The sequence below is a fragment of the Hemicordylus capensis genome, chromosome 6 (assembly GCF_027244095.1).
Source record: "Hemicordylus capensis ecotype Gifberg chromosome 6, rHemCap1.1.pri, whole genome shotgun sequence".
Lineage (NCBI taxonomy): Eukaryota > Metazoa > Chordata > Lepidosauria > Squamata > Cordylidae > Hemicordylus > Hemicordylus capensis.
In genome coordinates this window covers 161534524-161548569 of record NC_069662.1, presented here as the reverse complement: position 1 = coordinate 161548569, position 14046 = coordinate 161534524, and positions in this window count along the sequence as shown.

Here is a 14046-nt window from a genome sequence, read left to right as displayed (position 1 = left end):
CATTTCATTCACCCTTCTCTGCACCTTTTCCAGCTCAGATAGATAGATAGATAGATAGATAGATAGATAGATAGATAGATAGACAGATAGGTGGATAGATGGATAGATGGGGTGACCAGCACAGCACGCACTGCCTTATATGTCCTGCAAAGTGATGTGGGTGATACAGAACTGCTTGTGCCACTGTGGGGCTCTCACAGACGCTGCAGCGATGCTGTGCAAGAGGGCAGTGCCAGAACAACTGGCTTCTTACCCAATCACATGTCATGTGCGACTTCCACTATTCCCAATGGAAGTACTACATGGTGTGCAATTGTGCAAGAGGCCAGTAGCTCTGGTACTGTCCTCTTGCACAGCACTGTCTCCACATGTGTGCGAGCTTGTTAGAAGTGCAGGCAATTCAGGGCCGGCCTGCTCACTAAGTGAACTAGGCAGCCGATGACCTGGCCAGATGCGCCAGTCAGCCAGCCAGGTGATGGAGATCTCCCCCATTATCACATACCCACTAGCAAGCCACAGCCAGTAAACTGGGTGATGGGTATCCGTGGGGTGGATTTGCACACTGTAGAGGTAAGACAGGGCAAGCAATGCAAATTAGCCACCTATCCGATGGGAGGCACCCACTCAGGTGAAGGTGTTGGGGAGAGCCAAAGCCAGGCTCCATCTAGGGTGCCCTCGGTCCTTGGGCTGGCCCTGAGGCCCGTAACATGCATATTACGCTGCGGGACATATAAGCCACTATTTCAAGGGTGGCTGCACTGTAGATTTCTACAAGGACATTACAATGTTTGCAGTTTTATCTTTGATACATTTCCTAATGATCCCTGGGTTGGCATTTTGCCTTTTTCACAACTACTAGACACTGGGGTCAACAATTTCATTTCAGTGTCATCACGATGACCCCAAGTTCTCTGTCCTGAACAGTTACTGCCAATTCAGACCCCATCAGTGTTTGCATGAAATTAGGGGTTTTTTTGCTCCAGTGTTCATCACTTGACATTTTGAGCTACTTTGAGATCACGTTTGCCCTTTTATTGCCCTTTGCCCAGTTTGAAGAGATCTTTTTGGAACTCTGCAATTTAATTTAGTTTTCGCCACTGTGGTGTTTCTAATAAATCCATTCCCTGATCCAGGCCAGCTCTTGAACAATGTTTTAGATTAATTACAGTTTAGTCCAGTCTTGGACTGGGGGTGGGGCAGACAGACTACAATCAGGAGAATAGAGGAATGGTCCCCTTTCCCTTGCTGTACTAAAAACCTCTTTCATTAAATTCTTAACATTTTAAAGTATATTCCACTGCTTCTTCCTTTTGTGCTACAACCCTTCCCTCTCTAGATTCTAGATTTGTGGTGCCATCCACAAATTTGACCACTTTACTGCTCATCCCTAACTCCAGATCAACCTAGTAACTGTATTTTATACAAACCGAAGTTTCCGGGATGCTTTCCACGGCAGCCCCCATGTACAATGCAGTGCAGTAGTCCAGACGAGAAGTTATCAGGGCGTAGATAACTGTGCTCCAGACTAGGAATTACAGAGAAAGCCAATATATCGACAACAGGTGGTTTCCTGAAGCTGTAGCTGAGGTCTTCATCTACACTGTGAAGCGAGATCAGGTCTGAAGACAAATTTGTTCCTGCCGAGTTTCAAAAACTTCTGGACCGGGGCCAGGCCACATCTTGAAGAAATCACACATTTGTGCCCTACTGAGAAGTCAACTCTCAGTTCTCATGCAAGATAACATTTTGGCAGTGCTCCGGTATCTGCTAATACTCAGCATCTGTAGCTCCGGCATCGAAGGCTTTTGATGTTCAAGGGTTTTGAAATGCACTTCGTGGAGTCAATGCTGACTGAAGGACGACCTTTTGGAACGATGTCTGATATAATAGCCAGGGCGCTGGCAGATGATGAAAACCTGACGGAGTGCTTCACATAATGCTGGGCTCCACCAGCAGATGGGGAAAGCAGCACACGTGAATAAATTGGCCTGCAGAACTGAGACTCTCGGGGGTCACTTAGTGTGAGCTGGGAGAGGCCCTGCTTGTTTCAGTGTTTTCTCGAGAGAGGCTTCCAAATGCATTTAATAGTTTCCACATTAGGCTGCCTTTGTTTCACAATCAGGTTCTCTCCATTTGTGGAGCTGGGTCTTGTGGCCTGATCCAAAGTTTCCTGGGTTTAGTCGGCTCATAGCCAGAAATATTATAGTGAGAGGGCCTGTGATGGGGCAGGGAATCATCTCAAAGCAGTGATAGCCTAATATGCTTAAAGTTGTGTTAAATATTAACATGAACAGTACGGACCTGCAACAAAATGCTGCAGTATTTCTCTGGTGTGCGTGTGTTACCTGAGCCTGTACCTGAGCATTGTGAGAGTTTTGGGAAGCTTCCACCCTCCAAAGCAGAAGGGTTTGTCACCACCTTGAGGGAATATTCTTCAAGCTGAGACATTTCCCACCCTATTTCTTCAAGCCTTCTTTACCCCCTCCCTGCCACTGAATCCCATTAGCTCTACCTACTTGGATGTCAACTGCCCTCTCTCTGAGTGCACAAACATTCTGTTCCATTTGAGTTACACTGGGGCAACTGTGGGAGGTTTCCCCTGTAGGTGTTTTTCCTTCCAATTTTTTGTGGAACTGATGTATCTGCAGGTTGCTCCGAGTGTACAGGTACCTCCTTGTCACCCACAAGTGCTCCAGCTATGCATCCATAAAGCTCACAACATTTCCAGCTCTTTTGGAAACAGATAGAAGATAGCATGTCATTGGGGGGGGAAATTAAAAATAAGGGCCTAATGCATGTCAGTTGGGTCTGCATGTAAAAAATAATAATAATAATAGAGAGAATATTTCCTTGAGAATGCAAGCTAAACATTCAGGGAGAGGCTGTCTTATTTCTGAGAGGCACATCTGGACATATGGAGCAGGGCAGAGAGACAAAGGTTCCTGGGCTGCAGGGTCTTTTGGGGGCCACCAAGGCACCCCTTGTCCCCTGCTCCATTACCTCTCCCCTTGCCATGCTTCCCTCCCACCCCCACTGCCAAGGGACTAAAAGGAAGCAGCATTCAGCCAGCTTTGCTGCCTGGAGCGGGCAAGGGGACATCACACGTTCCCAGCACAAGCCACACATCCTCTGCATTGACAGGCTGATGCAGGAGAAGAGGTGTGATTGGCACGGGGTAGCTGGGAGGCTAGTTGTCCACGGCAACCTTGGTACACCCCTGGCCTGTGTCTTTAGACTCCTTCTCTAGAACATCTCAGGGTGAGGAGCAAGAGGCAAATAAATATGTGGAAAGGAGGGAGGGAGGGACAAGTCCAGGAGAGTCTATGTGAAATCTCTGCAAAGATGCACACTCAGGCTTTTTGTGAGTATAGGATCTGAGTTTCCCAAACACAGATTTGTTGGCGTGTAGCACCTGGCATCATATAAAGAACAACCATGGCAGCATTTATCCTTAATTTGCAAGAGCTCGGAAGACTGAATCAGGAGGTTCGGCTCAAAAGCGCCTGCGTTTACGTTTTAGATGGCTCTGGATTTAATGTGGGCACAGCCGACTCTGCTGATGAGCTGCAGAAGGAAATGTGCTTTCGGAAGGCTCAGAACAGCAGCTGGGAGATCCGCATTCGGAATGTGCACTCTACCGTTATTCTAATTGTAGTTTTATGCGTGCGCAACTCCATTCCCATTAGTGACAGAGTTGTACTAGCAGTAGCCTAGAGGCAAAGAATTACTAGTGGGCAGTTTAATCAGAAGGAAAGAAGGAAAATAAAACTAATGTAGCATGCATGAGTTTCGGGCATTCTGCACTGGCAGGGGTTTTGCACATCTTTATTCTACAAAGCTGGGTCATGTTTATTTTAAAATCTCAGGAAGAAAGGTTAAACAGTCCAAAAGCTACAGTTCTAACCACATGTTTTTTCCCCCCAGTGTGAGTTTATGAGGGAATGTATTCCTTTGCATCATCTGTTTTCTTGCCATTGGCCAAGAGCAGATTTATTTCTTACAGCAAAGCTCTGGTAGGAGATCCTAACGTAGCAATGTCTAACTACTAGTCAGTTTGCAACAAATTCACCCAGTTGAGTTCTGCAATCAGTAGAATACAGAAAGGTTAGGGGGGAGACAGGCATAATATTTATGGAGCACGATGGCCAGTTTGTACCACCTTAAGTGGCACAGTGGGGAAATGCTTGACTAACAAGCAGAGGGTTGCCAGTTCAGATCCCTGCTGGTACTATATCGGGCAGCAGCGATCTAGGAAGATGTTGAAAGGCATCATCTCACTCTGTGCGGGAGGAGGTAATGGGAAACCCCTCCTGTATTCTACCAAAGACAACCACAGGGCTCTGTGGGCACCAGGAGTCAACACTGACTCAATGGCACACTTTACCTTTATTTTATTGCCAGTTTGGAAGTACACTCATTCCCACCTCCCACCACATATACACCCCAGATCCTTGGGAAAGTCTGGTCTATGGTGTTGGGGCCATTGTAGCCTCCCACCGCTCCTCTTTGCGGCCTTCTCTCTTCATTCCAGTGGCGTGGAAGTCTCTTGCCTTTCCCCCCCATTTACTTATATGGGGCAAAGAAAGGGGACTGCAGACAGAAACAACGTTGCAAAGGCAACAGGATTCCCTTCTCCCGGTATGTACTGTAAAATGAGAGAGTCAGTGTAGCGTAGTGGTTAGAGTGTTGGGCTAGGATCGGGAAGTCCCGAGTTCAAATCCCTGTTCAGCCATGATACTTGCTGGGTGACTCTGGGCCAGGCACTTCTCTCTCTCAGTCTAACCTACCTCACCAGGGTTGTTGTGAGGATAAGCATAACCATATATGCCACTCTGGGCTCCTTGGAGGAAAATGGGATGTAAAAATAAATACAATAAATGTGATTTGGGCAGGCAGTGGGTTAATTTTGGTCTAGAATAACAAAACCATTTGAGCCGGCCTGTTATCCTGCTCGAGCCCAAGCTGGCGCCTCCACCAAGGCAGGGATCTGAAACTGGGACAGCTCCAACAGGAAAGGGGTCAGGCCCTCAGCTAGCACCAAGCAGGGACCCACAAAAGCTGAGCTTAGCAAGATAGATGGGCTGCAGGGTGGGCGTTCTCAAACTCCGATCCCCAGAAGTTGCTGGGCTTCCTGCTCTCATACTCCCTAGCCACAATGCCATTGTGGCTTGGGATTATGGGAGTTGAAGGCCATCGACATCTGGGGACCCGAGTGTGAGAACCCTTGCCCTTGAACGTTTGTCCTGGTTTTACCTGATTTGATTCCATTGTGTTGTTGTTGCCTCTGGGTTTTTAAATCCCATTTGATATTGCATTTTTATTGTGTGAATGTGCAGCTTTATCGTTTTTGTTTGCTACTTTGCATTGTTCTTAACCGTAAGGCAGCATTTCCGTTTTTAAAATAAAAGAAGGACTATTTTGCTATGCCAGGACCCTGAGATGAAAGAGAGAGAAGTGTGGGGCAGGGAGAAGACCAGGGAGCTACTGTTGGAGCAGGAACATAGGAACATAGGAAACATAGGAACATAGGGAGCTGCCTCATAGTGAGTCAGACCATTGGTCCATCTAGCTCAGTATTGTCTTCACAGACTGGCAGCGGCTTCTCCAAGGTTGCAGGCGGGAATCTCTCTCAGCCCTATCTTGGAGATGCAGCCAGGGAGGGAACTTGAAACCTTCTGCTCTTCCCAGAGCGGCTCCATCCCCTGAGGGGAATCTCTTGCAGAGCTCACACAGCAAGTCTCCCATTCAGATGTAACCAGGGCAGACCCTGCTTAGCTATGGGGACAAGTCATGCTTGCTACCACAAGACCAGCTTTTGGTGGTGATTAAAGGATATCGCCCAGTTAAGTGAAAGGAGTCTACCTCTAGGATAGACATAGACTATTGCACTCAGATGCAAACGTTGGTCTGCATTGTGAACTGGAACCCTCTCTGGGCTGGTTCTGTAGCCATGGGTAGGAATGGTGACCCTTCACTCCAGCCCCTGTTGCCAGTGGCATGTTGGTACGTTCCAATGGTCAATGGGATGTTGGCCAATGGCCAATGGCACATTCAGGTGACTCCCAGCTTTCTTCTGATTGGTCCTGCCCTCCTTATCCTGCAGTTCCTGCCTCAGCTCTTGTCCTCATTCCTGGGGAACGATCTGCCTAGAAGTAATCTTACCTTTATTTCTGAGCTCAGTTCCTTAGCTTTGTAGCCTGTGCATATAATTCCTTCTGCTGTGGGCTACATTTGTTGGGACGAGAGCTGGTCTGGTGGTAGCAAGCATGAGTTGTCCCCTTTGCTAAGCAGGGTCTGCCCTGGTTGGCATTTGGATGGGAGACTACTTGTGTGAGCACAGCAAGATATTCCTCCTTGGGGGATGGAACCACTCTGGGAAGAGCACCTGCCTGCTTGCATGCAGAAGGTTCCAAGTTCCCTCCCTGGCAGCATCTCCAAGATAAGAGAGACTCCTGCCTGCAACCTTGGAGAAGTTGATGCCAGTCTGCGTTGACAATACTGAGCTAGATGGACCAACGGCAGCTTCATATGTTCTTATATACTTTGATTTCATTTAGCTTCAAATGAAACAGGGTCAGGAGGGGAGAGATGCCCTATATATACAGCTGGAGGTACATGCCAGCATGGCAATCAGGGGCCATCCCTTGCTGGCGTATTTTCACTGTTTCTATCAGTTGTACATCCCGTACGTACATCCAAGAGTTCTTTCCTGACATGATCAATATGACAGGGGGGGGATTTTTTCCTGCTCAGCTCCATTTATTTTTAATGCCTAGCGCCACGTCTGTTTTTGTCAGGAAGATGCTGCAATCCGAAATGTGTACTCGGACAATTTATCTTCTCCAGGAACAAATTAATTTTTTAAAAAAGCAATTAAGTATAGATACTCAGCCAGTCACAGGAATCGTGTGTGTGTGTGTGTGTGTGTGTGTGTGTGTGTGTGTGTGTGTGTGTGATTGCCTCTCAGTGCTGACCTCTTCAACATAACTATCCCACAAGAGCCATATGCAGAGGCAGAGCCCAGAACAGGTGTGGCCAGCCCAGAGTTCCCCCGCTGTTGTTGGACTCCAACTCCCATCAGTTGGATGATGGACTCTCCCATAATCCAGAAGGTCCCAGGTCCAATCCCTGGCAGCATCTCAAAGAGCATTTCTAGATGGGGCTTTTGGCTCACTTCTCCTCCGGAATGGAGTGTGTGCATTCACATATGAATGGGGAGGAGAGCTGGTCTTGTGGTAGCAAGCATGACTTGTCCCCTTAGCTAAGCAGGGTCTGCCCTGGATGCATATGAATGGGAGACTTGATGTGTGAGCACTGTCAGAGATTCCCCTCAGGGGATGGAGCTGCTCTGGGAAGAGCATCTAGGCTCCAAGTTCCCTCCCTGGCAGCATCTCCAAGATAGGGCTGAGAGAAATTCCTGCCTGCAGCCTTGGAGAAGCCACTGCCAGTCTGTGTAGACAATATTGAGCTAGATAGACCAATGGTCTGACTCAGTATACGGCAGCTTCCTATCTTCCTATGTTCCTATATTGGCCAGATTTACCCCGAAGTCCCTGCAAGCTATCAGGGAGCACTTCACACACAATTCGGAGTTTTCATTGTGCGTTAGAGCAGGGTTTCTTAACCTTGGGCCCCCAGATGTTGATGGACTACAATTCCCATCATCCCCAGACATGGCCTTTGTGGCTGAGGATGATGGGAGTTGTAGTCCAACAACATCTGGGGGCCAAAGGTTAAGACACCCTGTGTTAGAGCACAGCCTGATTTATGTCCAGGGTTTTTTGTTTTTTGTTTTAAAGCACTTTCTGCATTGGTTTTTTGGGGCAAATACAAACTCACAGTAAAGTTTCACAGTCAACCTTTGGTAAAGCCTGCTGTCTGGAAATCCTCCAAGTCGGGCTGAGAAAGACTCCTGCCTGCAACCTTGGAGAAGCTGCTGCCAGTCTGTGTAGACAATACTGAGCTAGATGGCTCAATGGTCTGACTCAGTAGATGACAGCTTCCTGTGTCCCTATGTACCTAAGGATGGGATGGGATAAACGTGATATGTAATCCTCACAGACTGCAGTTGAAAACATCATGGCTGCAGACTCACACGGCATGCACGTAGCACATGAACTCCTTCGGCATCTTGTTGCTAAATCTGCAATCAAACCAGGAAAGGTGCTGGGTCAGTCACTTCAATAATGCTTTGGGACCAGATTATTTATTTTTAAAATGCTGCAAGCCACTCTGAACCTAAATCTAAAAAACCGAGCAAATGAACAGAGCAGCTGCCTCCACTTCTGAAATGTCTCTATGCATTGCCCCCCATGCCTGTTATGACATGGTTGGTCTGCATAAGAGCTAAATTCCGCACTTGGGTGTGGTGAGATCGCAGAATTGTGGAAAGCATCCAGCCCCATCTCTTAGGCAATATTTCAGTGCCAGGAAGGATGTTTCAGTAAGGCCAGGTATCATGTCATTTGTCACCAGGGCTGTTTTAAGATGACACCGTTGCTTCACTGGAACGAGATGCCAGACAGAATGAGCTGCATGCCAACTGGGTAGATAAAGGACCGAAGATGATTACCCAGAGAGTTATGAATTGTCGCAATCTACTTGTTTTCCCCTCCCCGGAGCTTTCCTGGGAATTCAACTGCCCCAGGGAGTTTGCAAATCTGACACATCATTTTTCTTTTCTCCCCCAGGGCCTCGTCTTGCTGCTAGAGAGAGAGAGATGGAGTAAAAATACTTCCCACAATTACAGGCTGTGGGCCTTGGATGAAAAAGGCAACCATGCTTAATAAGCCAAAGAAGAAGGAAAACACACACAGACGGGCGTAGCAAGGTTGGAGTGGGCCCAGAGACAAGATTTTAAAATGGGCCCCCCGCTCGCAGAAGCTCAGCTCATGAAGTAAAGACATCTTAAATGAGGCTGAAACAATAGAATATCATCCTAATTTTTTTAAAAGGTTTTGTAAATTGTGGACGATGCAAGTCATTTAATGATACTAGAGAAAGACATGCTGTTCTGGTAGCTCCAGGTCTTACCACTCACATCAGTTTCGGAGGACGAATACAACTGAAGGAAGCCCGGGCAGGTGCGCAGCTGGGAGAGTCAGTCATGTGACTTGCCTCTGGGGGGCCCCCCAAGGCAGTGGGCCCCCAGACAACTGTCTCCCCTTGCCCTATTATAGTTACGCCCCTGCACACAGACACACACAGACACAGACACACACACACACACACACACACACACAAACGTGTATATATGTGTGTGTGTGTGTGTGTGTGTGTGTGTGTATAATGAGCACCTTTGGGACTGTTAAAAGGTATCCTTCTGAAAAATGAGGTTGATAACATCCGGTAATGTGAACTTATATGGAGGGCATATTGAATTCCAGAGGCCATCTGGTATAAATCGGGCTGCCTCCATTAGCTGTATTTTGCACAAAGCTGATCTCATAGCATTGAAATGTGGAGGGTTATAAAAGCCAGGGTGAGCCAGGGGTGCTTCTTTGGAACTGCCATGCTGTGTTCACTTATTTCTTACGTTGCATTCAGATGGCATTGTTTCCAAATTGTTGATTTCTGCATTATTTGTTTCCCCCCCCAGACCTGATTAGGAATGAGCTCTATTGTAATAAAATGCAGTTGCAGTTCTAGCCTGTCCAGTGTGGACAAAGTGCTATGAAAGTTTTTCAGGGAACCTTCCTGTGCCTTTAAATATAGTACTTCCTCTTTGCAGGTTCAGCCCATTTTAATCCTTCTGTTGCCTGAGATCCCGACTTACAAAGCCGGGATGTAGCAGGGAGCTTTCCCACTATCAGAGCATGCATGAGTGGGGTGGAGGAGTGATTTTCACTGATCTCCCTTGCCTCCTCAAGTGCTCTGAAAATTTGCCTGTCACGCAGCCCTCAGGGGCATATTTCTGGAAGGCACAGATGACTTATGGAGGCAGGGAAGTTCCACAGAAATTGACACCCACAGGTACATGCTCTGGTAGTGAGGCAAGCTCCAGCTGCATTAAGAGCAGGGCTGGCGGAAGCACTGGCACTGCCTGAGGTCATGCCAACATGCCACCAGCCACACCCCCTGACACTGATTCATCAATGTCTGGAGGCACAGATGTGCCACCTGTTGGCATCTCCAAGCTGATGAATGTTTTGCTATCCAGTTGGGTGGCTTCCTTTCTCTGGGCGAGAGAGAAGGAAGCCACCCTGCAGGCTATAGAAGCACTCACTGACTGGGATGGGCAGCACAGCCGGGCTCTGAGGCTGACTCACAAACTGAGGGCAGCAAGGCAGATAAGGCAATGCCCCTGGTCAATGGGACGGAGTGCCTACACTCCCCACTCCAAGGTGCAGGCGCCGCCTGAGGCTATCTCCTCACCTCGCCTCACCAAAAAGCCGCATCCTCGCAGCAGGAAGGATCTCAACCACTGAGTGAGTAATTAGTGAGAAGTAGCTATTTTGCGATTTGGAAAGGAATTTTTTTAAAAGATAGTGAGAAGAAATAAGTAATTATATCACTATAAAGTATCTTTATAGTGATATAAGTAATTATATCACTATAAAGATAGTGAGAAGAAATAAGTAATTATAAGAGCCCCTGGTGGCGCAGTGGTAAAACTGCCACCCTGTAACCAGAAGGTCACAAGTTCGATCCTGACCAGGGGCTCAAGGTTGACTCAGCCTTCCATCCTTCCGAGGTCGGTAAAATGAGTACCCAGAATGTTGGGGGCAATATGCTAAATCATTGTAAACTGCTTAGAGAGCTTCGGCTATAGAGCGGTATATAAATGTAAGTGCTATTGCTATTGCTATATCATCCTCACCTGTGAGAAAAGAAGCAGACATCAGGGCAATTCTGTGAGACTGTTTAAGGGGTAGGGTGGTGGCTTTTCATGGGAATCCTGCAACTGCTCTAAAGGGGGAAGGTATAAAATCACTGAGACTTGTGTGGATCCTACTTCTGAGTAAACAGTGTAGGAGTATGGAGTATCTTGGCCCTGGGGAAGAGCACTGCTAGATAATAACGTGCTAATATATGTTTGTGTGTACACACACACACACACACACACACTTTTCAACCAAACAAAGTTCACAATGTGATTTATGCAGCACATGAATGGGGAGGGGGGGTGCCTTGTCCCAAAGGGAGTTGCAATGATTATTTACACAAATAGACACAAGTGAGGCAATCACTGGGAAGGATGTTATGCTGCCCAGTTAGCTCTATTGAGTTCTGTGCAGAAACCCCATTTTGATTCCACTTCCGTTAATTGCAGAAAACCAGTGCTTCCACAGCACCAAAGAGCCCTAATGTGGAAGAACCCCTGTTTCTTCTGAACTAGAATCAATTGCTTACATTCCTACTGCTTCTCTATTCTACTTGCACCTTTGAAAAAACCCTCATCTGAATAGATATTTACAAAATGCTTCAATACTTTTTTCTCACAAGGAAACCGACCCTGGATGAAGTTGGCCTAGAATTGGTTACTGTTACCATCAAGCAATTTCAGATAGCTTTACCTGAGCAAGCAACACTCACCCAGCAAGGATTAATGAATTGTATTGTCTTCCAACACCTTAGATGCTGTTTCATTTGGGTTGGTAGATGTTGGGAATTCTCTCTGGTAAGAGATACCCTTCTATTACAGCAGAGTGCACAGAGGCAAAACACAGCAGAGTCTGCCCAGGTATGTGTGTTTGCTGAGAGCAAAAGAAACCCGGAGCCAGTTCATAGTTTCAAATCAATATGAGGAGTCTTTATTGGAGAACTCCATTCTAGATAGGAAAGTGGAGAGATATAATCTCTAATCTAGCTAGCTAGCTGGATGCAGACAGATGCTGTCTGCATCTCTGTGCACACATGGTGCAGAGAGAGAAGCAAGCATGTGTGTTAGGGAGAAGAGAGGAAGGGAGGGAGGAAGGGAGGCAGGCAGGCAGGAAGTCCCTGAGAGTAGCAATCTACATATCAAAGGGATAGTGTCAGAGCAGTAGAGAGGAGGGATGACCCATGTCTTGACCCCTCTAGCCCTCTGACTCACTAGTCTGTCCCCCTCTGTCATTGAGGCATGAGGCAGTGCAGAGTCCTTCACTTCCAACAGTAGAAAAGCCTTGTAGAATTGGAGAGGAGTTCTTTCAGGCTGATGATGATTTGCCAGGGAAAAGGACTGGAGCTTCAGCTGGGTTCAAAGTCTGGATTCCAACTTCTCTGTCCCCGAGAGAGACTCCATTCCTGCCACTCGTGGGCAGGAAGAAGGCGAATAGACAAACAAAGGCTGCCCCGGCAGACAGCTGGCTGCTTGACAGAGGCAGACCTGCTGTCCAGCTAAGCTCCTTTACAATGGGGCTGTTCCCATGATTCTAATTAGGAGATGCGTCCTACCCAAGTTTGGGAGCTGTGCGCGCTTCTGTTTTCTGAGCATCTGTGAGTAAAAAGCAAGGTTGGAGGGGGAGGAAGTAATCGCCTACTAAGCAGCAGCTGAATCGGAGGGCTCTGTTCTACGCAACAGCTGTATCCAGCTCTTTAATGATAGGGCAAAAAGCCCTCCAACCCATCTGATGCTTAGCAGACGTTCCCTTCCTCCCCCTCCCCCTCCCCCTTGCTTTTTACTCACAATCAGAAATCAGGAGCATGCACAGCTCCCAAACTTGGGTAGGATGTGTCTCCTACCCTTACTAGAATTGTGAGAACCAGCCTAATAACTGCTAGATAATAGGTCTCACGGCCATCGGTTTCAGAGCAGAAGGCAGTAAATCCAGCTATTAAAGCTTGTGTGGAGCCATGGGAATCCTGCCTGCATCCAGCTTTTTCAAACCTGGGTAACCCAGAGTCTCTACCCTGCCCTTAACCCATGTAGGAGGGAAAGAGTACCCTTCTCCCCTGGTGGTGTGAGCGCATGCAGCCTATTCACTCAGCAGAGTGCTGCCCTGCCTGCCCCCCACATGGCCACCATAGAGTTCTGTGGCCAGAGTGATCAGCAGGGAGCAACTGCTGCTGTCATGAGATTTTTCTAGGCTTCTGGTGGCACAGTGCATGATGGGAAGGCAGGGACATATTTGGAGGACCATCCACAGTGGGGCGAGGCACGCAGCTCCTGATTTCAATGAAGTCCGCCACCGGAGCCTCAGTCATGTGGGTGCTGGGTTTGCAAACCCAAACCGAAGTTCTGGTCATCTGGGAGTCATGAGGTAGGAGTGATCCTGCCCTTCTACCCACCCCCAGAAGGTGGTGTGAACAAGCCTAGACTCTGCTTACAAATCTCTGTTTGTATCATCAGGTGTTTCTTACTAATTCTATGGCATGTAGACTAAGAAACCGCAGAGCAATTAGACAGTCTTGCGACAGCGCTACAAAATTGGCCCATTCACATGTTATGTTCAACACTTGTGCAACGAGTGTACAGTGTACACAGGTTCATATCTGTACCCAGGTACAGCCCTTCACAGGTTATGTTGAATGCAGGTACAGAAGCACACTTCCTATCTATGCTCTGCATTTGAAGGGCCTGTATCCAGGTTCACTTTTAAAATGAACACAGGTACAGTCATTCACACAAACACATGTACGAGTGTACAGATAGCATAATGTCTGTATTGGGCGAATGATAACCGGACTTACTATGTTGCATGCATTCTAAACCCGTGGTGCCCTTGTGGCAGCTCGTTTGCTGCTTCGGAAAGTGGAGAACACGAAGCAATAGTGTGTGTGGCATTTTCATTCAAGTTGGGGCTTCAGCTGCTCAGTGACTCATCCTGAAATGTGTGAACTTTGTCTCTTGCCAACTGGCTGGCTCCGAGACGAGGCTGTGGCTTCGAGGGGCATCGGTTTGGCCTGCGACATTCTCAAGCAAGAGCCAGCAGATCTCTTACAAGCTAAACAAAGCATTTGAAAACTAATTTGGAGGGCGACTGGGAAGCAGCAGGCAGGCCATTTAAGTGGCCAGGGAGCACTACAGTGCCCCGTGTTTGGAGTGGCGCTTAATTTGACAGCTGGCAAAATTCAGGACCTCTTGAACCTTAACGGTGGGGCTGGAGGAACTTTCAATTAGTGGAA